Source organism: Crinia signifera, chromosome 3 (genome assembly GCF_055691185.1).
Source record: "Crinia signifera chromosome 3, ASM5569118v1, whole genome shotgun sequence".
Lineage (NCBI taxonomy): Eukaryota > Metazoa > Chordata > Amphibia > Anura > Myobatrachidae > Crinia > Crinia signifera.
Window position 1 is genome coordinate 315,561,610 of NC_139219.1, and position 24,562 is coordinate 315,586,171.

Sequence of the window (24,562 nt, forward strand, 5' to 3'; positions counted from 1 at the left end):
GGTGGTTTGACAGCAGGAAAGAATCATTGGTCCACCTGGTCCCTATATTTCTTGTGCATCTGTCACACCTCCATTCAACTTCAATTTCACGATTTCCATGTATTTATTTTTACTAACTCCCATTTTATTTTCTGTAGGGTAAGGAAAGGTTGCTGATTTTTTAATAGACTTGGAGAAAAAGCCCTCTTTTCATCGTATACGCCGATGAATTATTACCAGTTGGGCACACGTACAGAAGCTCTCTGACACAGTTTACCGAACAGTATTACAGTAGGAATAATATTGTTCCTTTTCTTGTCTGCTCCCACATCACAGGCTGACCTGCTGTGCACTGGCCTCCAAAAAAGTGGCTGACCCCTCCTCTCCTAAGGTGACTGCATGTGCGCGTTTCACCCAACCGTGCTTCCAAATTGCACTTGGATCTGAATAGAAATAGAAAAAAAAAACTCAGCATAAATGGGCACATTTTTTAAATACGTTTACAGGATATGAATTATAAATGGCACGCTTTTAATGTGATTAGAGGAAGGCCTGTACATATCGATGTTCCTGCTGTGACTGCACACAGCGAGCCCGTAACACGAATGTTTCGCTCTGTATTGTGGTTTTCAGTTGGATGCGAGCTCTGCCCGTTAAACATTTTTCCATTTTTTTTTTATTTAAAAGGAAAGAGTAAAATTATCTTCATTCAAAATAATTTTTACAGCCCAGTATTAAGCCATTTACTTTCACTACTGAAAGGAGCTTACTTACAAATAACCGTGCACTTTTGCACTATTACCTTTCAAGCCAATAAAAATCTAAGGGGTAAATTTACTTGAGCTTCTACAAAAAAAAAATTATGTTGCCCATAGCAACAAAACAGATTCTGTCTATCATTTTCCAGACTGCAATAGAGAGTGGGGTTAATTTACTAAGATGGGTTGTTGTGCATGCTCTGCCAGGGGTTACATGCTCGTTGCCACAGAGTATTACTTCTCTTCCTCTTCCCTCCCCGCCATAACGGCAACAGCCGGGCAGAGCGGTGGCTGCCGCTGACTCAGAGCAGGTCCGCCGTGCGGCTATTTCAAAACTCGAAGCAGCTCACCAGCCAGTCAGTAGCTACCAATGCCGCTCCTGTTTGGCTGGCCAACTGCGAGAGTTTTGAAGTCGCTGTGCCACGGACCTGCTCTGATACAGCCTGAGCCGGGTGAGTTGTCCACCGCTCTGCCTGGCTGTTGCCAATAACGCAAGCCACCACTCTGCCTGGCGCGATCTGCTTCCTGGCAAATATGGTCGCCAGGAAGCAGAATCTGGTCGCTATGGCGACCTTGCGCCTGGGTTTTGTCGAGCACTGTTTATGGGATGTGGTCATGTTTATTAACCCTTTGAGTGCCGATTGTGTTTGTTTATACTAAAAGAACAGTCGCTGTGAGCGCCGCCGGCATTTTTAGGGGATATTTTGAGGATCACTCACAGCAGCGCTGGCACTTAAAGGGTTCAGATAACAAAAGTGTTCTGAGGTTGACGTTGGTCTCGCGCCATATTCAGCTTTAATGTAAAATAAACCTTGATGTCCGTGCAGTGATAAAATCAATATATTTCCTAGCAATTGTTAGATTTTCCTTTTTAGCAGCTATAATATCTGTAGATCCCAATTCCCCTGGAAGTTGTAGCTACTTTGTGACTCTTCTTATCATTACCAGATGCAACATCACCCCTTGTCCCAGCTCCGGACAACGGATTATTTAGCCACCGCCCAGACAGAGTGAAATCCCGCCTTTTACAAGTCTGCCAATGGCTTGTGTATAAGCACACCAATCAGCAGCTAGCTGCAAATCCATTCACAACACACTCTCCATCGAATCATTTTCCCAGTCTCCCATTTTTTCTTGACGCCCCCGGGAAACGGCCGGGTTACAACTCCAAATGACGGCTTCCTGTCAATCAACTTGCGTATGTCTAGCGATCAAAGTAGACGCTGGCTCGTGCATGCGTGCTACCATATGTATACATGTGCAGTCGATAATAGTCCGCCTTGCAAACTCACACGGCAGCGATGAGGTCTGAATCGGGACCAATCTCGGTTGTGCTGTGCTTTGTATACAATTCGTATCTTTGCATTTTGTAATGTACGTTTGTATGCAGTTTAAAAAAATGGCCGCATATGCGTTGAGGTGCCCTTTATAAAAAGAATAATAATAATCTCAAATAGCTGCTTTATTATATTTGCCTTATGCGATCGAAGACATCGGTTTAAAGGAGCAGGAGAAACCAGCATTACTAACAGAGGAACAACGGGGTGGATGGCTTTCCTTTATTGTGCTGCCATGGAAAGCCACCACCCCCCCCCCCCCCCCCCCGGCAAAATCACCTGGACGTTGGGAAATTTCTCAGTGTGAATTCACTGAGCGATTTTTTTTTTTTCAGTCCGGCGATCATCATCGCTGTGCATACACGCTGGGCAAAATCGCCCACTTTGTATAGACCTGTACACAGGTCTCAGATTTTCTAGGGCACTGAAGGAAGGACAGGCGGACTTAAACCGATAAGTGACCATGCCACTAACTATCAAGTATTAATTTTTTTGCATGATAATTATTATTTTATTGAACTCTATATACTGCTTGTAAATCAGAAACATGATGTGCAAAAATGCTGAAACAACATGTAAGATACTTATCAATATACTATACACTTTTTTTGTATTTTTTCATCGCCCCTTTTACACTAACGGACGATTAACTGGTTTGGATTAGCCTCTTGTGTCATTGCACGTGCATGCCAGACCAGCTAGACCGATTAATATGTTTCAGTTTTTTTTAGTTATTGATTTCTTTATTTTCACTTAATTATTAGATGCTCGTGGTTCTCATGTATAATATGTATCAATTTCTTACCAATATTTAGAATTTAGCTGAAACTTTTTATTTTAAAACTCATGTCTTTGCTTACATTAAAAAAATAAATAAATAAATAAACCCAATATTATATTATAATTTTATAATACGTATGTGGGAGGTTATTAATCATCCTAAACCTATGTTTTTCATATCCCAATATCAGGGGGAAAAAAAGAAGATTGTCACCAGCTAGAAATGGGGTTGGTCCATTTGGTCCTAGCTTGTGATTGGTTCATGCTCTGGTTTTGACCGGGGCTGTGAAGAACAGAGAAAACTAGAGTACACATTATGACCCTTATTCTGATTGAGTCGGGTGGCTCCGAATGCGGCCGGCTGGCCGATGGTTGGTGTTTGCGCATGTGCGGAGGGGTATCTGCGCATGTGCGAATGCCTCACACGTACGAACACGGCATGAATTCCGTACAGAAAATGATCGTACGGAACCATCCCAGCAGGGGGTAAAGAGGGGCGTGAAGCGCTCATTACCATATGCGTACGCCCCGCATTTAAGGGGCATTCCCATAAAACCGCTGGGCGTGCATATGGTAATCTGGCCGTTATGCACGTGTGGGGGGCAGACAGCTGATATAGCCGGATGCCAGCATGCCGCCCATATCCCTGCTTTCATTCGGAAAAATGCCCGAGTGGTCTGGAGCACTCGGTGCTGCCTGACCGCTTGGTCCATCATACGATGGTCGGCTACCATCGGAGGATAGGGGAGGTTCCCACAGATGGGGGAGGTGTTCACATGAAACATCCACTCGCGGTCCGTTCGGTCGGCATCTTACCGCATTCGGACGGTGTGAGCGATCCGTACGGTAGGCTGGGCTATTCAACTAGAATAAGGGCCTCTATGACCCACTTCACTGCCAATATCGTTAACAATATCAGTTGTTCTTCCAGATGAACAATCTAACAAGGAGCATATTGTGCGGAACCAGTAGACAAAATGCACTTCAATATTGTTAACGATATCATTACCGTGCATATACTTTGAAAACATCTTATAGTGTGTGCGCACCTTTAGGAAATGCTGGGACTAGTTGTGGGGGGGAAACCGATATCTAGATATCTGAATAGGGCGCCTGTATTAACGCTGCTTTTCCAAGCAGCAACACGGAAAAAAAAGGGGTGAGTTGCGGGCCCATTTTAATGAGCAGCAGACAGTGCTGAGAGCAGCCCTTCCCTGGATCCCCGGAGCCTGCCCAGCAGCAGCTAGAGCCCCGGGGCGCCCGGCTCCTCTTCCGACTCCCTCGCTGCTGGGCTTTAGCAGTTGGCACCCCCTGGTCTGTGCAGACGAACCAGCTGGATCCAATTCAGGCCTCACTACCAAACTGTGGAGGGACGCCACCTCTCTAATTCGCCTGCTCAGGATCAGACCTATATCCTACTTCAGATATTCCATCTCTGTGAATGAAAGACCCTTGCGGAGGAATGTCATCCCCCCCCCCCCCCCCCCCCAACTTGAGTGGAGGAAGTAGTTGAAGGAACACAGCTTTACATCCAATGTTCGGACGAACTATATCTTTTTGGGACCAAAAAGAAAGGGACACAACAGAAAGAGAGGTGATTCAAAAACCTTTTAAATGTGCACCGTTATTTGCAGCTATTCTTGTTTATTCTAAGGAAATTTGCATGTTTTTTATGTCTTTTCTTGGTGGCTATATAGCCTTATTTAAGAGTTATTAAGTAATAATAATACACTATTCTTTTAATTGATTGCATGGAATTCACTTTATAGCGCAACCGTCTTGCTTGCACTTGTTCCTTACACTAAGCCATTTTTGCGAAGTTGGCCCAAATAACGACTTAATTGTGAGAAAATAGAATTGGCCCTACCAGGGAGCAGCGTCTGTTCGGGGTTGAGTAGAAAAGAGCTCCCTTATTTTTCATTCCCACCTACAAAGCTGCTGAGATTGCCAGGAACAACACAAGACCTCCATCATATGCGCCAATAAGGACCTACACTTTGGGTTCTTTCGACCACATTGTTGCTGTTTTCTGGGTGGACGAAAATAGGTAACATAAACTAATCCAAAAAAGTCAATTGCAGGTTTTTATTGCAATGTACTGTGAAAAATGTGGTTGCGTCTTTTCGTCTTCCTTTCACTACACAGAATGTTCTCTCTTGAACACATAAACAAAAAGTACATGTTGGGTGGGGGATTACATTGCTGTGCTTTATAGCGCTATTAGGGGAACGTGTCCGTCCCATTTACACCAGTGAGATTTGCATGTGATATGCTTGATCTTTCAATGTACAGTAGTTGCTAGGTCAATCCAGAACGTACGCTTGCCGTGGGTCTTTCCTTTTTCCTTTTGTCCCTGTTATTTTCATATGTCTGCACTTCTTTAGTAGTTTTCCTTTTAATTGTACTATTTGCAAAATTAATAAAATGATGTGAACATCCTGTTCTGGCAATATCTACGGCTGTGATTTACTAAGCCTTGACAAGCAATAAAATGGAGACCGATAAACCACCGACCAATCAGGTCCTGTCATTTTTCAAACACAGCCTGTGACATGGCAGTTAGCAGCTAATTGGCTGGTGCTCTGATGCCTTTGGAGTTGTGTTGTTAAGGCAACAAAATATTTCATGATTACGTGTTCATTCCAGGTCTTTTTGAATTAGTCTATTGGTAATATATTGGTGTATTTTTGCTGTGTAATGTCTCAGCTGACACTATATCGATAATGGGTAAAGTGGAAGGTAATACAGAAAGTTTTGACAGTGCCTCACTTTTTCCAAATTTTGTAATGTTGTAGCCTTTTCCAAAATTCATGCCAAAGAGTTCAATATTTGTCCCATCAGACCAGAGAATTGTGGTTCTCATGGTCTTCGAGTCCTTCAGGTGCATTTGGGCAATCTTCAGGTGGGTTGCCATGTGCTTTTTACTAAGGAGTGGCTTCCGTCCGGCCACTCTACCATACAGGCCTGATTGTTGGATTGCTGCAGAGATGGTTGTTATTCTGGAAGGTCCTCCTCTCTCTTCAGAGGAATGCTGTCGCTCTGACAAAGTGACCATCGGTTTTTGGTCACCTCCCTGATTTGGGCCCTTCTCTCCGATCGCTCATTTTCGACCACCGGCCAGCTCTACGAAGAGTCCTGGTTGTTCCGAACTTCTTGCATTTACAACTGATGGAGGCCACTGTTCTTATTGTTACCTTCAAAGCAGTAGATATGTTTCTGTACCCTTCCCCGGATTTGTGCCTCGAGACAATACTGCCTCGGAGGTCTACAGACAATTCCTTGACTCCATGCTTGGTTTTTGCTCTGACACGCACTGTCAAGTGTGGGACCTTATATAGACAGGTGTGCACCTTTCCAAATCATGTCCAGTCTACTGAATTTACCACAGGTGGACTCCAATTAAGCTGTAACCAACAGAGATCCTGGCCTCCTCACTTCGTGCAAATAGCAGTCATTGCTGTCCCTTCCCTGCCCCCAAGCAACAGCAAACTGTTACCTCAGACCCATACTGCACATGCACTAAACATTTGGAACCGGGCCCTCCTACCCAGTGGTGTATTTATAATGGGTGCAATGTGCGCAGTACACACAGGCCCCTCAGTCCCAGGGGGGCCAACACCACGCACACTGCACCCATTGGTTATACTTACCCCGCAATGAAGGCAGCAGCGCTGCCGGATTCACCGGAAACAATGGCCGCGGCGCCATTTTTCTGAGTACTGTGCAGTACTATTGCTCACACTACTGCACTGTGTGGCAGAGAGGCCGGGAGAGAGAAGAGGGCTCGAACAGAGGAGGCTGCACACCGGCCTCCTTCTCTCTTAAAGCGCCCCTGCTAGAACCATTTGACTGTAACTACCTAGTTTGTTTTAAATCTATTTCTAATTGTATAACACAGAATCTGCTGCATAAGGAACTATTAAAGAAATAAATGTTTCTTGGCTGATTGCTTTAACTGTGTGCGTAAGCGTGCAATTTTACATGCCCGCATGTGTCTGTGATCCTATGGCTACAGATGGTGCCATTGACGGAGAACCTCAATGATGTGAACCCATCTGCAAGGGAACAGTTGCTTTATTGAGTTGCGGGCCAATCAGATCCTGGGGGTGGGGATTTCCAGGTGTCATAAGTGGTGCTAGGCTTTGTCCCCTGACATCTTTGATAAGGATGACAAAAATATTTGGTTGTTCTGTATCATTGATAGCAGGAAACATCTGGCTCTCTCCCAGCAATGGTAAGAATAGTTATCTTTGGTCATAGACGATCATTGATGGTCGGTGGCCATTCCTACGGCAAACCGGTAATTCTTTCACGAATGCGTGCTTGTACACTGATACTATGTGGAAATATGCAAATGTTTCTAGGATTTATATTGAGATTCCAATCACGACTTTGAAAATCCACTCGGCTGTGCACACGGCTGTCTGATCTACACCTTGGACTTGAATCTAATTTTTGTGCTCTTCTCGTGCAACGTTTACTGAATAAAACCTCATTAAATGCGGTTATGAGATGTGTTCTAGATCTAAATCCAGAATATATTTCTGACTAAGGTTTAACTATAAATTGTTATGATGATATATAGGTGTTTTAACATCTCCGGAATCGAATCAGACATACAAACCATCTGCCTTATCCGTATCTTTCAATATCCATCAGTGACTTTTCATACTCATAAAATAAACATTTGTTCAATCCACTGGTAAAGCCGTCCAAAGGGCCACCGTTGAGCAAGTTAGATGTCTGCATTTAGTAACCAAAACTTTTCATGCCTCCTTTAATAAAACAACTGGACCATCGCTCAACCGTCCGACCACTTCTCACTTTGGAGAGTAGAAGCCACTCTTAGCTTTCATCTGTGTCCTGGTCATGGCTTATAAAGGGGATGCAGGGAGTCTGCATTTGCTGAATAAGCAGGAAATGGGTTTAGAGGAATCTTCGAGTTGGCCACAGAGTATGACTGTGTCCCTTGGCCCAAGCGAACAAGAGATCCATTCCCAACTTGCCCACTTGTGGTGGTAGGTGACCGTTCACAGTTGGATGGAAATGTTCACTAGTGTTTGTCTTTGCGGTTGGTACAGCTTTAGGTTCTGAGGCCTTCTCCATTACTGTTTTGGTTCAGTTGCATCAGTTATCGAAACAAGAGATACATTTAAATATTTTATCAATCCTAAAAAAAATGTTTTGTCCTCGGACCCTTTATTTTTTCCTTCAATTTACAAATATTTCATAGACGCTCATCTTCAAAAAAAATTATATATAATACCTACACCAATTAATCCAGAAATGTATTTAAGAAAAAAAAAAAACTTTATTATATGAAAAGAGGAAACATTCAAGAATATTTTTTTATTATTAGTATTATTATTTTATTATACATGTGCTTCTGGTGTTTTAGGTGAGAATAGTGTATGTTGCTGCTTATTATACTGTATGCATGTGGTTTAGTGTTTCACATCTTGCTACGTAGGTGAATTAGTGGCCACTTAGCCCCTATGTGCCACTATGTGGCCACTTAGCTATTGGAAGACTTGTCCTGACAGGCTGCTGGCACTTCCAGCTCCACGTTGGATGTTCAGTCTGTAAGATGCCATTGTTGTGGCTTCAAATATGTCTTATTTAACGTAAAGAATTCTGGTGAGAGGGGGCAGCTTATGTCCTGCGTCTCTCGGCAGTCGGCCTTTATCTAGCAATATTGGTGTTTTGCCAGGGATTTATCTAAATGCCATCTTTCGGGGGTTTTGGTGATGACGTGTGTTTTGTAGCTATATCTGTAATGGGCTAAATAGTGTTTGTTTTTTGTTTTTTTTTAGTTTTTGTTTTGAACTTGTGTTAAATTCGGTACTTATGGAGTATCACGGCTCCCATCGATTTTTGAGCATTTTTGCTCAAAAATCGTATACGATCGCATCGGATGCCATACGATGCGATGCGATGGCACCCAATTTTGCACTGAAATGCATCAAAATGCATTGAAATGTGTATTAAACTAGTGAAATGCCCCCAAATGCCATTTTTATAGTGCACCACCCCCACTATCAACATCAACCCGAAGCGTGGCGAGCGGCGGTGGTACGCGTCCTACGACCTTTTCATACCCCTACTATACACGTCGGCGTGGAGTTGAGAATAGAAAGTGTGGCGAGCGGACGCGGATACCTGTGAAGCCCACGAGGGGACGCGTATAGCTGTGAAGGTATCCGCGTCCCCTCGCGGGGCACGCTGCGCTCGCCACGCTTCGGGCTCGGTGGCTCGCTGCGCTCACCACACTTTCTATTCTCAACTCCACGCCGACGTGGATAGTGGGGGTATGAAAAGGTCGTAGGACGCGTACCGCCGCCCCTCGCGGGCTCGCTGCGCTCGCCATGCTTCGGGTTGACGTTGATAGTGGGGGTGGTGCACTATGAAAAATGGCATTTGGGGGCATTTCACAAGTTTAATACACATTTCAATGCATTCTGATGCATTTTAGTGCAAAATCGGGTGCCATCGCATCGCATGCGATTTGATCGTATGCGATGCGATTTTTAGCATACAATCAGCATACGATGAAGGTCGTGGGAGCCGTGATACTCCACAAGTACCTTAAATTCTTAGTAATACTGCTTTCACATTGTCTAAACGTTTAAGACCCAGTATTTTGAAACGGGATTTAAAACGGGTCTGAGCCACTAAACCCATTTCACATTGCAGGTGAAAACCGTTTTAGATAGCATTTAATACCATTCACACATTCAACCCGTTTAACCCCCAAGGAGCACGTTTCAAGCCATAGAAATAGAGCCATTCACACTGCATAAAATACTGCTCTGAAACAGGTAGGACCAGGGCCGGCGCTACCCACTCAGCAGCTCCTGCAAAGCAGGGAGGCGCCATGCTGAAAAGGCGCTGTCTCCCTCCCTGCTCTGCTAAAGCTGCCTCAGCCCTACTGTTACTGCCCTCTGCACACCAACCCGCAGCGCCTGTCTGACAGGGGGCAGGCGGCAGTATAAAGAGCGGCTCTCTGCACCGCGAGTGCACACAGCCTGCATGCCACCCGCAGAGCCGGTCTGTCAGCGGGCGGCAGTTTGGAGAGGCTGAGCAGCTCCCTGCACCGTGCACATGCTGTCCTCCTCCTGCGACCTGCCCCCTCTTCCTCACGGACACTTGCGCTGAGGCATGTAGCACTGTCTGTGAATGCCTGGATGACATGTCATGTCCGGATCCGCCCCCTACCCATTGCTCCCTGCGACTGTCAGCTGTCAATCAAATGACGAACAGTCAGCAGCGCCGCCTCCCTTCTTTCCCTCTTCTCAGTGTGCTGTGCCAGTGCCACTGCCAGTCCTCAACACTCCGCCCCTTCTATCTCCTCCCCTCTTCTTCCATCTCTCCCTCTCAGTCACGAGAGGGGTGGCCATACACGCTGCAATAGCAGCGTGCAATATTATGTGCTGCACACTTTTTGTATTGCTTTCGGATCGCATCGCACACACATTACAAGCATGTCGTGCGATGCAATCTAGCCCATAACATATGCGATTCTCGCAGCATGTATGGGCACCTTTAGTGCTTGCAACATTTTGCGGACACAGCACTGAGCTGGTGTATGCATACATGTACATGCACCAGAGATCCTCCATAGGATCGCATGTTGCATATGCTCCCACAATTGGGCTGCAGCTTGTTGCAATGGCAATGTGAAAGGGTGCAAAATTTATGGTTTGCAGGAGGGCGCCGGACACCCTAGCACCGGCCCTGGGTAGGACACTGCTTTTTAACCGTTTTAAGAAATACCGGTATTTCTTAAACGGTTAAAGCACCCTGGAGCTTTCACACTGCAGCTCTACCCGTTTTAAATGGCAAAATAAATGGCAATATACCATTTAAAGAGCTGCAGTGTGAAAGGGATATAATATATGATTTCAGTTTATCATTGATGCTGGTCTGTCCCATATCTATTGTGTGTTTTTTATATTTTTATTGTAACATTTTAAACCTGTACTCCTATTCAGATTCACAGTGTCCATTGCTAATTTTTTTTTTATTTAAATATAAAAATAAAGCTGTAAAGTACATTGAGAACATTTTTATGGCACCCCATAGAGTGGGATGCAGTTAAAATCCCGGCGGTCGGGATCCCGGCGTTCAGAATCCCGACGCCGGAATCCCGACCGCCGAAATGCCGACACATTCTCCCTCCTGGGGTGTCCACCACACCCCTGGAGGGAGAATAAATTAGTGTGCCGAGCGTAGCGAGGCACCGGGCCCGCTGCGTGGCGAGCGCAGCGAGCCCGCAAGGGGGGGCGATCCACGTCCCCCCCTTGTCGGCATTTCGGCTGTCGGGATTCTGAACGCCGGGATCCCGACCACCGGGATTCAATACTGAATCCCATAGAGTGTTTAATAAATTGAACCGAATGTACAGTATTGTATTTCCATATAGAATGTGAGCTAACGAGCAGGGCCCTCTTACCTCTGTTATTTCCCATCCTCATCTTAAACCGGTCGTGTCCCCAGTTGTGCAGTGCAGTGGAATATGCTGGCGCCACCTACATAAATAATTAATAGTACCATGTTACGATCATAATCGAAGACCTCAGCATGCTGCTGCTATTTATTATTATTATTAGTCATTAATCATTAATATTTTGGTTTCTGCCAGTGCAATTGTTCATATAAATTATTTTAACAGGTATAGGATCTCAATCTGTAAACCTGATAATTAGGAAAATCCGAAAGGGGAAAAAAAAGTCTGTAAGTGGATGCATTGGGAAGCCTAGGGTGTCCTCAGAAGTTTGTCTATTTATTTATTTACATTTTCTTATATAGCACAGCATATTTCGTTGCGCTTTACAATGGGAAACAACCGTAATTAAACAAACTGGGTAGATACAAACCGACATGGAGGTAGGAGGGCCCTGCTCGCAAGCTTACAATCTATAGGGATAATAGGAGGGATACATACGGATAGAATTTCATAGCATGGCAGTCCCACCAGATTAGAAGACAGTCTACAGTTACATACCCTCCAATTGTACCTTTTTGGCAGGTACAGTACCATTTTTTTTTTTTGGTCTTTCAATTTTTTGGGTCTCCAACTGTCCATTGTAAGTATAGGAAAGGGGGACGTGGTCACGCCCCTTTACCTGTAGCCACACCCCCTTTCCAAATGTGTACCAGTTTTTGCTCTACAGATGTTGGAGGGTATGGATTTACATATGTATGGGGAATTCATTTGTGTTACATATGCAAATACACCACACGAAGGCGGCACTTTTTTTTTTATTTTTATTATATTTGATTGTTTAGTACATTTGATTGTTTAGTACATTTTTCTTAACCCAGTGGGTGATGTATCAAAACTTGGAGAGAGATAAAGTACCAATCAATCCTCTCCTGTTAACTCAATTTGAAGCACAGCCTGGCAGCTAAAAGCTGATATGGTTGGTAGTTTATCTCTTTCTTTACTTTATCCGGATGATTCACCTACAGTCGGGATCTCAGCCACCAGGGGCTAATCTCCCTCGTAGGGGTGCACGACCCTCATCAAGGGAGAATAGAACCTGTGGTTAGTGCCCAAGCCTGCACGGAGTTATAATTTGCCCTTCCTGTCGGAATACTGGCAGACAGGATTCCGCTGATTGTATACTGACCGTTGGGATCCCGACCATCAGCGAGTCATACCAGTCCCCTTTTATCCAAGGATTGTTAAATCGCTCTGATGGTGTATGTTCATTTGCCAAAAAATATACTTGAATGTTACTGATCGCTATTTATTTGGGGAGTCCTGTACCCCTTCTTCACCAGAGAAATGCCGGAAAACGAAGTAAATCTATAGGAAAATCTACAAGATTCTAGAACGAATGTAATGATGGGTATACATGGCCAGAAATAATGCCTGTAAGACCAACAAGCACTGTATAATATAACCCATAAGATAGTGTGGCCATACAGTGAGATACATCGGTGTACGGCCACGTAATATCTGGGTTCTTTACTTTATCTTAGGTTAGCTATATCTCCCCCATAGTGTTTGTTAGTTTACTTAAATGTTATTAGTAGCTTAAGAAATAGTTTTGAGCTTTAGTACTTGTCACATTTTCAACATTCTAATGCTGGGTATACACCAAAATGATTTGGCCTCAATCCTGTCAATTTTGATGCAGTGTCGACATGGTCAACATGTCGACATGAAAGGTAGACATGGAATAAGGTCTATTAGAGATTTTCACGGTTTTGGTGTCTATGTCAACATACATCGACATGGACATCGTCCTAGTGTGACATGTCCCCTCCCATTTTTCACTTCACTTGCCATGCTTTGGGCTCGGTGCTTGGCTGCGCACTATTCTACACTATTATAATCTAATTCAGGAGTGGCCAAACCTGTCCTCAAGATCTACCAACAGTTCATGTTGGTCAGACAACCTGTGGATCTATAGTAGGAATGAATGCAGTAGGTTTGAATATGTGACAGTTAGTAATGACTACAGCTGTGCACCAGCTAGGTGATCTGGGGAATGTGACAGTTAGTAATGACTACAGCTGTGTACCAGCTAGGTGATCTGCGGAATGTGACAGTTAGTAATGACTACAGCTGTGCACCAGCTAGGTGATCTGGGGAATGTGACAGTTATTAATGACTACACCTGTGCACCAGCTAGGTGATCTGGGGAATGTGACAGTAATGACTACAGCTGTGCACCAGCTTGGTGATCTGGGGAATGTGACAGTTAGTAATAACTACAGCTGTGCACCAGCTAGGTGATCTGGGGAATGTGACAGTTAGTAAGGACTACAGCTGTGCACCAGCTAGGTGATCTGGGGAATGTGACAGTTAGTAATGACTACAGCTGTGCACCAGCTAGGTGATCTGGGGAATGTGACAGTTAGTGATGACTACAGCTGTGCACCAGCTAGGTGATCTGGGAAATGTGACAGTTAGTAATGACTACAGCTGTGCACCAGCTAGGTGGTCTGGGGAATGTGACAGTTAGTAATGACTACAGCTGTGTACCAGCTAGGTAATCTGGTAATGTGATAGTTAGTAATGACTACAGCTGTGCACCAGCTAGGTGGTCTGGGGAATGTGACAGTTAGTAATGACTACACCTGTGCACCAGCTAGATGGTCTGGAAAACCTGGACCGTTGGTAGATCTCAAAAACCGGTTTGGCCACCCCTGGTCTAATGTACGATATGAGCGTTCTGCTCATGATCGTGAGAGGATCGTACAATGGTCACACAATCTGTTGGAGCACACGATCTGCTCACAATCTGCATGCGATCCAATCATGATCTGTACCCAGTTGCAGGGATCTTTTACAAATCCTGACTGCAAAAGGCAGAATCTCCCAAACGACCAGCGGGGACGCGCATCGGATTGGAATCAGATCTAAAACATGCCAAAACATGTGCAATATACATACAGTCGGTTGAAATTGCATCAAGATTGATGGGATTGAGGCGAAATCATTCTGGTGTGTACCCAGCATAAATCTATACCCCTGGGAAGAACGAAAAAGCCATTAAAAAAATCATCAAAATCATGAAAAATCATGTTCACTTTCTTTTCATGTCAACCAATTTTCATATCGACTTCTTGATTGCGTCGACCGTTGGACCATGTTGACACAATGCATGTCGACCTTTTTGTCATGTGCTGATACTTTTATCGATGTTCCCAATTACAAAGAAGGCAGCTAAAAATCATTTTTATGTGTTCGATAACCTCGGTTCCGTCTGCGGTGTGGTACATAGCGATGTTCCAAAGGTTCCAAAATGTTGTTGAGTGTTTTTGTTCCCCCGATTCATAGATAGCTGACTCCATTGCATGCGTATTAGGTACAGTGCATAGTTTCCAGCGAACGACACCTATTTAATGACTGTATCTGTAATGTGCACGGAGCCCTAATGAGCGGACGCCCTGCCAACTTCACATTTCTGCTGACAGTACCAGAGTCTTTCAAGCAGTTGTGTTCAGGGCTCCATACAGGACTTCCATGGTTCCCGAGGCATTCTGTAGGAACCACTTTAATAAATACAGCTTGTTTGAATTGGATGAGCATGTAGCAGGGCCTGTGGCAACCTTTCAGAGGAGCCCAACAGCACATGAATTGATTAGGCAGATGAGTCGTCAGATGCCGCTGCCAGGGGAAGACTTGGGAAGTACTATAATGATCCTGTTTGTTTAAAGGCCAGGAAATATGAACCGCTTGGATGCAAAGCAGCGGTTATGCAACAAGGAGACCAGGATTTTGGATCCTTTGTCCAAGGAAGGGGAAAACCAAAAAAAAGTTCCACCTCTTAGCAAAAGATATTTACAAGCTCTGAGACGGCTGCAAGTCAATGGAGACCACCCAGCCTCTCCAGGACAAGTTGGCTGGGGGAGACGGAGGAGTGGGGACGGTTTCATTAGGCTGCCGTTCCTGTGTAACCCCGTGTCCAGCAGCTTCACCTAATTGTCGGCTTCTCTGACATATATAGGATTTATTGGATGTACTGTGTCACGGATATAATTTCATATTGGCTTGTTACATTGAGGAAACTCGGGCCTGTGCACAAACACAGTGACTAATCCATCATGGGGGGGGGGGGTTGTTTCACGCTGAAACCTGAACACACATCCCCCCCCCCCCCAAATAAAACACATCAGAAACCACATATATATGAGCCAGATGCACTAAACCTTGAACATTGATAAAGTAGAGAGAGATAAAGTGATAATGCCAATCATCTTCTTAACTGTCATGCTACATTTTTGAAAAATTACAGTTGGGGCTACTTTTACTAAGATGGGAGTTCTATGAAGATGGGATGTTGCCCGTAGCAACCAATAAGATTCTAGTTTTTTATTTAGCACCTTCTGAAAGATAATACAGGTTGAGTATCCCGAATCCGAAATGCTACGGACCACGAGCATTTTGGATAAGGAATTTTTTTTCCATACTTACCTGGTCCCCTGGTGGTGCCCTGGTGGTCCCCTCCGATGTCTACAGCCGCCTTCAGGATCCTCTTCAGCAGCATCTCCGGTCCCAGGGGTGCATTGCGCAACCGCGCATTAGCGCCATGCACCCCTGGGGCCGGAGATGCCGCTGAAGAGGATCCTGAAGGCCGCCGTAGACATCGGGTGATGAGGTTAGTATGAAAAAAATTGTCTGCGAAAAATAAAAAACAATATTCTCAAAAACCACGGTTTTCGGAATATTTCATAACCTGTATATAGAAGAACAAGAACATGTAATTTTTTTTAATATACATACATACAAGCACAATACAATTGTACATTTACACCCCCCCGCCCCCAGATAAGTGTAATCATATGAATATTGCGAGGCGACTCATTCACTTAGCCCCTGTTTACATTGCGTGCCGCTGATCGCTCCGGTCTATAGGGCTCGGCTGCAGAAAGCCACTTGTGCCAGGTACTTGTGTTACAGGGTTTAATTTGCGACAACTTTCCCAGCTTACAGCAACATGGGTCTAGGATTTCAAAAGAATGGATCACATATGTGATGGATGTGTTTATTAGTGTTTGGAGGAAAGTCTTTGTAAGCCGTCCTTTTCCGTATCACATCAATGTGTGGAAGAGGAATTTAAAAGGCAGCCGTCTTGCCAATCCTCATTTTCACATTGTACGTCTTCGTCTTGGCCGGCTACCTCTTGTCCTCAGTAATCAGACTTTACGGATATGTTAGATTTTTTTTTTTTTAATGTCCAATGAATCTTGGATACATTCTAAATTGTTATCTGGATTTGATTGACAATTTTTTTATGTTACCCGTTCCGTAAATTATTTTTTTCAGAACTTTCAGCTTGCACACTGCAAACACTACCAATCCTAATACCCTGGGCATATCCTGCCTGCAAATGGTGAGTTTAGAACTCAACAGCAAACACTAATTTCTGTATGCAGGCTATTCTGGCCTCCAGTGTAGGGGTCGGCTTGGCTAAAAGCAAAGTGGACCAGTGTAAGGGAAGCCCTTCCCCCAATCCTCCTTCTGGCAGAGTAGGCTCCATCCATTGAGCATTTTTGCCCATGGTGCCTTCTGTTTTCTGGCAGTTGGTGCCAGTGTACTATTGTAGAAGTCTAGATGGCTCTGGGTGCCAAAACTCATGCCATGGCTAGCCTCTTCCAGTTTGGGCCAAGTGAAGGCATTGCTGATAGCAGCCTATCAACGAGGGGGGGGGGGGCACACACATTTTGCATCAAACTTCCATCCCACCAACGCCCTAGTGAAGTGAACAGGAAGGGGACAATAAAGCTGGGAGAATTGTTTGAGGGGGAGGGGCCAATAGGATATGGTTCTATTGGACCTGCTTCTTAAATGCATGATTGACAAGATATTGTTGCGAGAGGGTGGGGCCTAATGATCCAACTTGTACATCCCCCACCCTGTCCTCTTTGCCCATCTCATGGAGAGTACAAAAGCGGAGCACACAAATAAATTGCTAGTGTGTGCTGTCCTTTTCCCCCCGTCCAATATGCATGATCATTTAGCATACTGCAGTTAACAAATCCTAAATAGTGTTCCTGCTAGGATGTAGGGTAGGCAGGGCATAGAAGTTGGGGGGGTTACATTTTACATGCAAAAAGGGGGCACACCTTTGCCACTTTTCGTGTGGTCCGGCCCCCTCTACGTCCCTACTGGAGCACACCTAAGCAATCTTTGTTACTGATGAGTGTGTGCCTGGTACCTTCGGAGACGCTGGGCTTACCCCCAAGCTTTTCCTTTAATGTAAATATGTTGTGTACATGCGCCTGGCATCTATTCCCCCTGCACCAGCAAGGGAGAGGGCAGGAGGTTTTATCCGGTTGCCACTTTAGATACGGTTTAGCATGACCCCCTAAGTAAAACAAGTGCAAGCAGCGCTGATACTCATTTATATCTGAGGATTCATTTACTCTTATTTGTTTTTTGTGTGCAAATTGTGAATACAGTGTGTAACTCGCTGACCCAGAATCCGCTGCAGCTGATGGTGAAAGTGTTTTGCGAGCGAAGAGGAAGAATGTAAAGTCTGAAGAAAAGAGGATCCTTCTGTGAAATCCTGCTAGACGAGGTAATCCGGCCTCTGGTTTCTCTCCTCACCACAACCAGTGTACGAGCAATCTTCAGCTCTAACCACATCGCAAACCCTGGCCCAAGGGGCTGAGAGGCTTTCACACTCCAAAGCCCCTGACTCTGCCTTATCACAGGTTGGCTTTCCGAGGTCTGATAATCCTCTCCGACACTACAAAGGATCCTCGGATTGAGGTTAGGGGAGGCTGGCGGGCCTGCTGCCTGCAGCGTGTTATGTCTGGATAATGCACAAGGCTTTGGGGTCAAACCATTTAGGTGTGAGGAGGGTTCTGGGAGCTTTCTCACCGTGCACTTGCACCACAAATTATGGGCCTGATTCAGGTTGACTCGAATAGGTCTGAATTAGGCCCTATATTTGCAATCCGGTTCTAAACTTGCATTGATTTTCTAGATGTCATTTTTGACACCTTTCCTTACCCCAGTAACGGCCTCCTGTATTGTCCTGCTGTCTCCGTTGTCACGGTTTCGGAGTCCAGGATGGCTCATGCCCGTCTCTCATGACAGTTTTTTGTGGAACGTTGTGCAACCCCATTGTGAGTAATGTGCGCCCACTCATTCTACAGTATATGGGCCAGATGTACAGTATCAAGCTTCACAAAGGGATAAAATGGAGAGTTATAAACAGCCAGCCAATCAGCTCGTACCGGTCATGTCACAGGCTGGGTTTGAAAAATAATAAGTAAGAGCTGATTGGCTGGCTCTTTATCACTCTCCACTTTATCACGTTTCCTGAAACAAATGGGAATATTTACTAAAATTCTATTTTGGATTTGATTTTATGTTTAATTTACTGTAAAGTGAATAAAATCAACCTCTTCATTCATCAAAATCCCACATTTGCTAATATTTGGTTTTGTACATTACTTTTCAACTTGAATTTGATTAGTGACTTTGTGTTTGGTTTAGGACATCTGTTGTAAAATCACCTATAAAATCGAATTCAAAATCAGAGTACAAACCCCCCCCAAAGAAACAAACTCCCTTCTTATTAATTCCTATTGGTCCAAATATATCGCAAGCCACAGCCTTTCACAGTTTGGGGGTTGGGAATCCAAAAATGCAGGGATGATGTGCACTGTGTCCATCCAAATTAATGTGGCCCATAATTCCTACGGCAACAGTGGCCCGTTTGGGTTTTTATTTAGATGTTATTGAGATGTTTGACACGCCCCCAAGATTACGGTGTCACGCCTGTGTTTTTGACTTCCCTCCCCCGTCACTTCTCACAAATGGTGCCTGACTCTGTCACTCAAACAGTGCAAGTGGCAATGTTATTAGACTTTGGAGCAAGCACTTGCTTGCAAATGCATCTGCATCACGTCCCTCATCTCTACTTATGTAGGCCTCCTAAATAAGGTTCAGAGAATAAAGGTGAACGTACCTAGTGTTCTTTCTAGGAACTAGGCAGGCAGGGCGCCGCTACATGGGGGCAGTGTAAGGGGGCGGACCGGGCCAGCCGACGTCATTGTTTTGGGCGGTACCGGGCCGCCAATATCACAAAAGGAGCATGTCTGGGCCGCACCGTGATGAAAAGGGGCGGGCCTGGCCTCCGGCGCAGGAAAAGGGGTGGCCCGGCCTCCGGCGTCACTGAAGGGGGCGGGCTTGGCAACCCCGAAGGCTCTACACTGCCAGGGAAGCGCTGGGCATCGCTATCTACAGCGGCGCCGGGCTTCCCTGGTCACACCAGAGGGGTCGGAGGCAGGCTGTTTTAGCGGGGTGCTGCCAGAGGGGCAGGGCGCATTTTGCCCTTTCATAATCGGGCAGAGCACAGCACCCCACTAAAACAGCCTATCGGGAACACTAGTACCAATGTTTTAGCAATTTTCCATTTTGCCCTGGGGCCTGATTTTACATTTGATTTTGCCTTTAGTAAATCTCCAAATGCAAAATTGCATGCAAATCCTATGCAAAATCCCCCCAAACCCAAAATCAGGCATTAATAAGTATTGTTTCTGGTTGATAGATCTACAGTTTCTAGATAGACAGTCAATATGACTACCCCAAAAGTTCGACTTGAAAAAAGTTGACACGCCAGGTCGACATGAGTTTTTTTTTTATGATCCTTTTTATTTATTTTTTAACTGGCTTGTCATCACTTCACCCATATCGGCATAGAGGGAGATTATAATAGTGTAGCGAGGCACCGAGTCCAATGCATGGCTAGCAAAGCAAGACCCATTCAGTGGTACGCATTGCACTAACTGGGGGTCCTCGTTGACACTGACACCAAATAAATGGGAAAAACTAATACTGACCTATTCATGGGTGAAATGTAATAGGATGAGAGATTCAGAAAGTGAGAGATTTGGTAAGAAATCTCCAGTTTTTTTAAAGCGGCAATCATTTACACTGCAAAACCAGTTTGATTTTGAAGTGTCAATGATTGCCGCTTTAAAAAACCTGGAGATTTCTTACCAAATCTCTCACTTTCTGAATCTCTCATCCTATTACATTTCACCCCATGTGTCTACATTTTTCTGTTGACATTTTAGCCAAGTTGACCTTTCCCATGTTGAGCTTTTGACCCTGTTGACCTATTACCAGGGCTGCCAAGAGAAATCCTGGGCCCCGGTACACCAACTTCCAGGGCCCCCATGGGGGTGTGGGACCACGGCATATTAATACATACAAACATACAGATCTTTCTTACTATACAAGAGGCCTTTGCCTTTATATTATACACTATATATATATATATATATATATATATATATATAATCTATAAAGTCCACTATTATGCCAGCACTCCACCTTTACAGGGTAATGGAATTGGTGTAATCCAAAAATCTGTACAGATAATCCAATGAAAGAGTCACACAAGCAATTATGCAGGAATTACTGTTATGAGCGGCTAGCTAATCATGATGTAGCTGGTTACTGCCGTCTGGTGGAATGCGGAGGGGGAGCAGTGGAACACACGTGTGTGTGCCCTGACTTCCTACTCTGCGTGATACCAGAAGTACGGTGCCGAGCACTTCCGGTAGGATGGACCTAGGCGTCCAGAGGGGATGGAGAGATGGGACTACATTGGGGGTATTTATATGGGTAAGTGAATGTCTTTTCATGTGTATATTTATGCTGTGTCACCCTGAGGACAAGGGAGACCCTGAAAGCACTAGGTAGGCGCTAAAACAGTAATTCCTGCATAATAGCTTGTGTGCCCCCTTCATTATATATATATATATATATATATATCTAAACTTTACAGAAAAAGCGTCACTCCAGGACTTGTGCATATAGGTAAATTTATTGTGGTGTCAACGGCGTTTCGGGCCTCATCAGGACCTACATTGTGAGTGTGTACAAACATAAAATATATACTCACACAACCATGGAACTCCGGCGTCCCCCCGTCCGTTCCCTCCCCCAGCACCTCCGTCTCTCAACAGGACTTCCGGTGGAGATGACGTCATGCCAGTCTTAGAAGCCAGACAGGGACGCCGCAAGCACTGGCAAAACAACATATAGAGACATTTGTGAATATACATGTACAAAACGTGTAAAAAAAAACACTATCGTGCTTAGTGCTATCGCTCAATACAAAACTTCTGTTTCGTAGTTTTGTATTGATGCTGGGAAGTGCAACATTATTGGACGGGGGGTGGTTGGCTAGATGTTGGGCACTGGGCTGGGTCTGCGGGTTGGTTGGGTAGATGGGGGTGCACTGGGCTGGGGGATGGTTGGGTAGATGGGTGGTACACTGAGCTGGGGTTGGTTCGGTAGATGGGCGGGCACTGGGCTTGGACAGGGGATGGCAGCACTGATTCTGGGATTGCTTGTCTACCCATGCGTATTGCAGCACCTCAGCTCTGGCTGCTGCTACTTAAAGCTCCCAATCAGTGTGACTCATGATGAGGGCTACTGCCAGGGGGAGAGGCAGGGGTGCCACCGAGTTGTACCCCCTGCTGGGTCTCAGGATACGATCAGTGCTGGGACTGGCACTTGCTGTGGGAGCTGCTAAGCTACACCCTAGCACAGCCAGAACAAGTATAGTATAATGTGTACATATAAGACGCTGTGTGTGATGCGCTCACTGATGCTGGGAAACTAGTAACATAGTCAGGGGCTGGCTTACACTTTTAAGCCTGGGGGGGCAAATATAATCAAGTGGCCCTGCTTTTTCTACCAGCCCTCCTTCTAAAAACCCTGTAGTATCATTGTGTAGTATCTTTAGAATGTAAGCTCTAATGAGCAGGGCCCTCTCTCGTTCATGTGCTTTTCTTAGAATATATCTCTGCCACTGTTATAATTGCATCAGTGTCTTTTTAATTTACCATGTACCTGTCCTAATTTGCATGTGTACTGTAAATCACAAGCTTTCTTGTATTGTTCTTTGCTCATCTATGTATTGTCAGGCGCTGCGGAACCCTTGTGGCGCCATATAAATAAACGATAATAATAATTGTGCTCTACCTGCGTATATTCTTGACTGCCCACTCTATAGCTGTCTCTCAGAATGATATCCCAATACCAACAGTGGCATCCCAACTCTCCTGTTGGATCCTGGGGTGTATATTAACTCTATGCCCAGACCTCCCCTACAGCATAAAGCTGTGTACACACGGGGCAATATGATCGCTGGCAATGTATTGGTCAGAAATCATATTGCTCAGTGTCCCGTTTTCATCAGCGACCAGAGTTGGTTGCTGATGAAAATGACACACTGCCGGGAGAAGAGGCAGGGGAAGTCGCTAGTTGGAGGAGCATTCTCCTCCGACCAGCGACAATTAGGGGGCTGAAAACGGGAGCGCGCACACTCTAAATGCTGGCAATATGGTCGCACAGCAACCATATTGCCAGTGGTTTTTGCATGTGTGTACCGTGTGCACCTTTAACTCTACCCCTCCCCTCCCATCTAATCCATAAACCTGACCCCAGTATACAAACTAGGTAAAACGAGAGTCACTGGCTAGCACCACCTACTCGCCTCATCTATCACATTGAGACAGCAGGGCAAAAATCATTCGATGGTCGCCGACCATTGAATGATTTCTCGAGCTCTCGCAGATCTGTCAGTCTCTGCTGACTTAGATCTAAGGGGAAAAGAGCAGGAAGCTGACATCCGGCACCTGCATCACCGGCGCATTTCCATTTGAACAGGCCACGATTTCATGGGAACGCCCATCAAATACTGGGCAATCCCATGGGCTCAATCCATGTCTGCTGTCCACACTGCTGCATGCCACACCTGCACGTATTAAGCAGCTGCGCATGCGCAGAAAAGTTTATGCGCATACGCAGTTGCCCAGCATTGCTCCCATGTGCGAACACAGCAGTTAGAATGAGGGCCTATATGTACACTGTGGCATATACTGTATTTGTGTCCAATCTGAAAGGGAGCGTGACGGGCTACGTAAGTATACTTACCCTGTCCCCCTTATTTTAACCCTATCCCCAAGTGCCTAACCCCTCATTTTTAGCGCCTAACATCCCCCTTCCTGCAGCCTTATCTTTACCATACCCCCTCAACTCTAACCATAACCATGTGCCCACAACTTGGGATTCCAAACCAAGTTTTTGACTACAGCCCCACACAGCACTATAGCACATTACAGTGTACACCGCATAACCAGCCCTTTACCCCATATTACCCCCAGTACACACAACACAATTTAACATTACATTATACACAGACCCCCACCTTTCTCATATTACACCCAGTACATTATACACAGCCCCCCTCCCTAATATTACACCCAGTACACTATAAACATCCCCCCTTTTCCAAATTAGACACAGGACATTATACACAGCCCCCTCCCCATATTACACCCAGAACATGATACACAGCCCCCTCCCCCAAATTACACCCCATACATTATACACAGCCCCCCTCCCCCATAGTACAATACATTATGCACAGCCCCCCTCCCCCATAGTACAATACATTATACACAGCCCCCCTCCCCCATAGTACAATACATTATGCACAGCCCCCCTCCCCCATAGAACAATACATTATACACAGCCCCCCTCCCCATAGTACAATACATTATGCACAGCCCCCCTCCCCCATAGTACAATACATTATGCACAGCCCCCCTCCCCCATAGTACAATACATTATGCACAGCCCCCCTTCCCCATATTATACCCAAGACATTACACACAGTGCCTCCCTCAATATTACACCCAATGCACACTCACCCACTTGGCTTTCTTGTAGTGTCCTCTTGTGAGGTGAAGAGCAGGGAACATTGTGGTGGGGGAGGCAGGCAGCGTAGAGCAGGCAGAGGAGCTGGACCAGGAAGAGCAGGGCTGATGATACATGGCATGCAGCAGCAGCACAGTGTGGTGGGCGGGGCCAGCCTCCGGGAAGCCAGAAGTACCACATGACATCCCCTGCAGCTGAGCCAGCCTCCTCCTCTCTACTTATACAGTAGGTGACCAGCTCTCCCCGGGACTGGTGAGAGCTGCCGCCCGAGGACACCCCCCCCCCTCCTCCCCCCCACCCCCGCCCGTGGGGGCACCCGCCCGCACCCCCACTACAGCGCTGCAAAAAAAAAAAAAAAAATGTAAAGTGTGTGTCTGTGTGTGTCTCCGGACCCGGGCCCCCCTGATAGGCCCGGGCCCAGGTAAAATGTACCCGCCCCCCCTGCCTCTCGGCGGCCCTGCCTATTACATGTCAACCTTTAAGCAAAGCCTACTGAC

At 45.6% G+C, this 24,562-nt stretch overlaps 1 protein-coding gene and 1 long non-coding RNA gene across 4 annotated transcripts in view; one reads left to right on the forward strand and one right to left on the reverse strand.

Moving 5' to 3' along the window:
* On the reverse strand, positions 1–24,321 carry LOC146062794 (uncharacterized). The gene is made up of 4 exons (XR_014471526.1): positions 24,059–24,321; positions 21,238–21,361; positions 11,307–11,382; positions 1–422 (listed from the first exon to the last, which is right to left on the reverse strand). It is a non-coding gene; the product is annotated as an uncharacterized LOC146062794 (long non-coding RNA).
* The window catches only part of SUPT3H (SPT3 homolog, SAGA and STAGA complex component), a 357,423-nt gene that overhangs the window by 71,646 nt on the left and 261,215 nt on the right, over positions 1–24,562 (forward strand). The window lies entirely within an intron of this gene.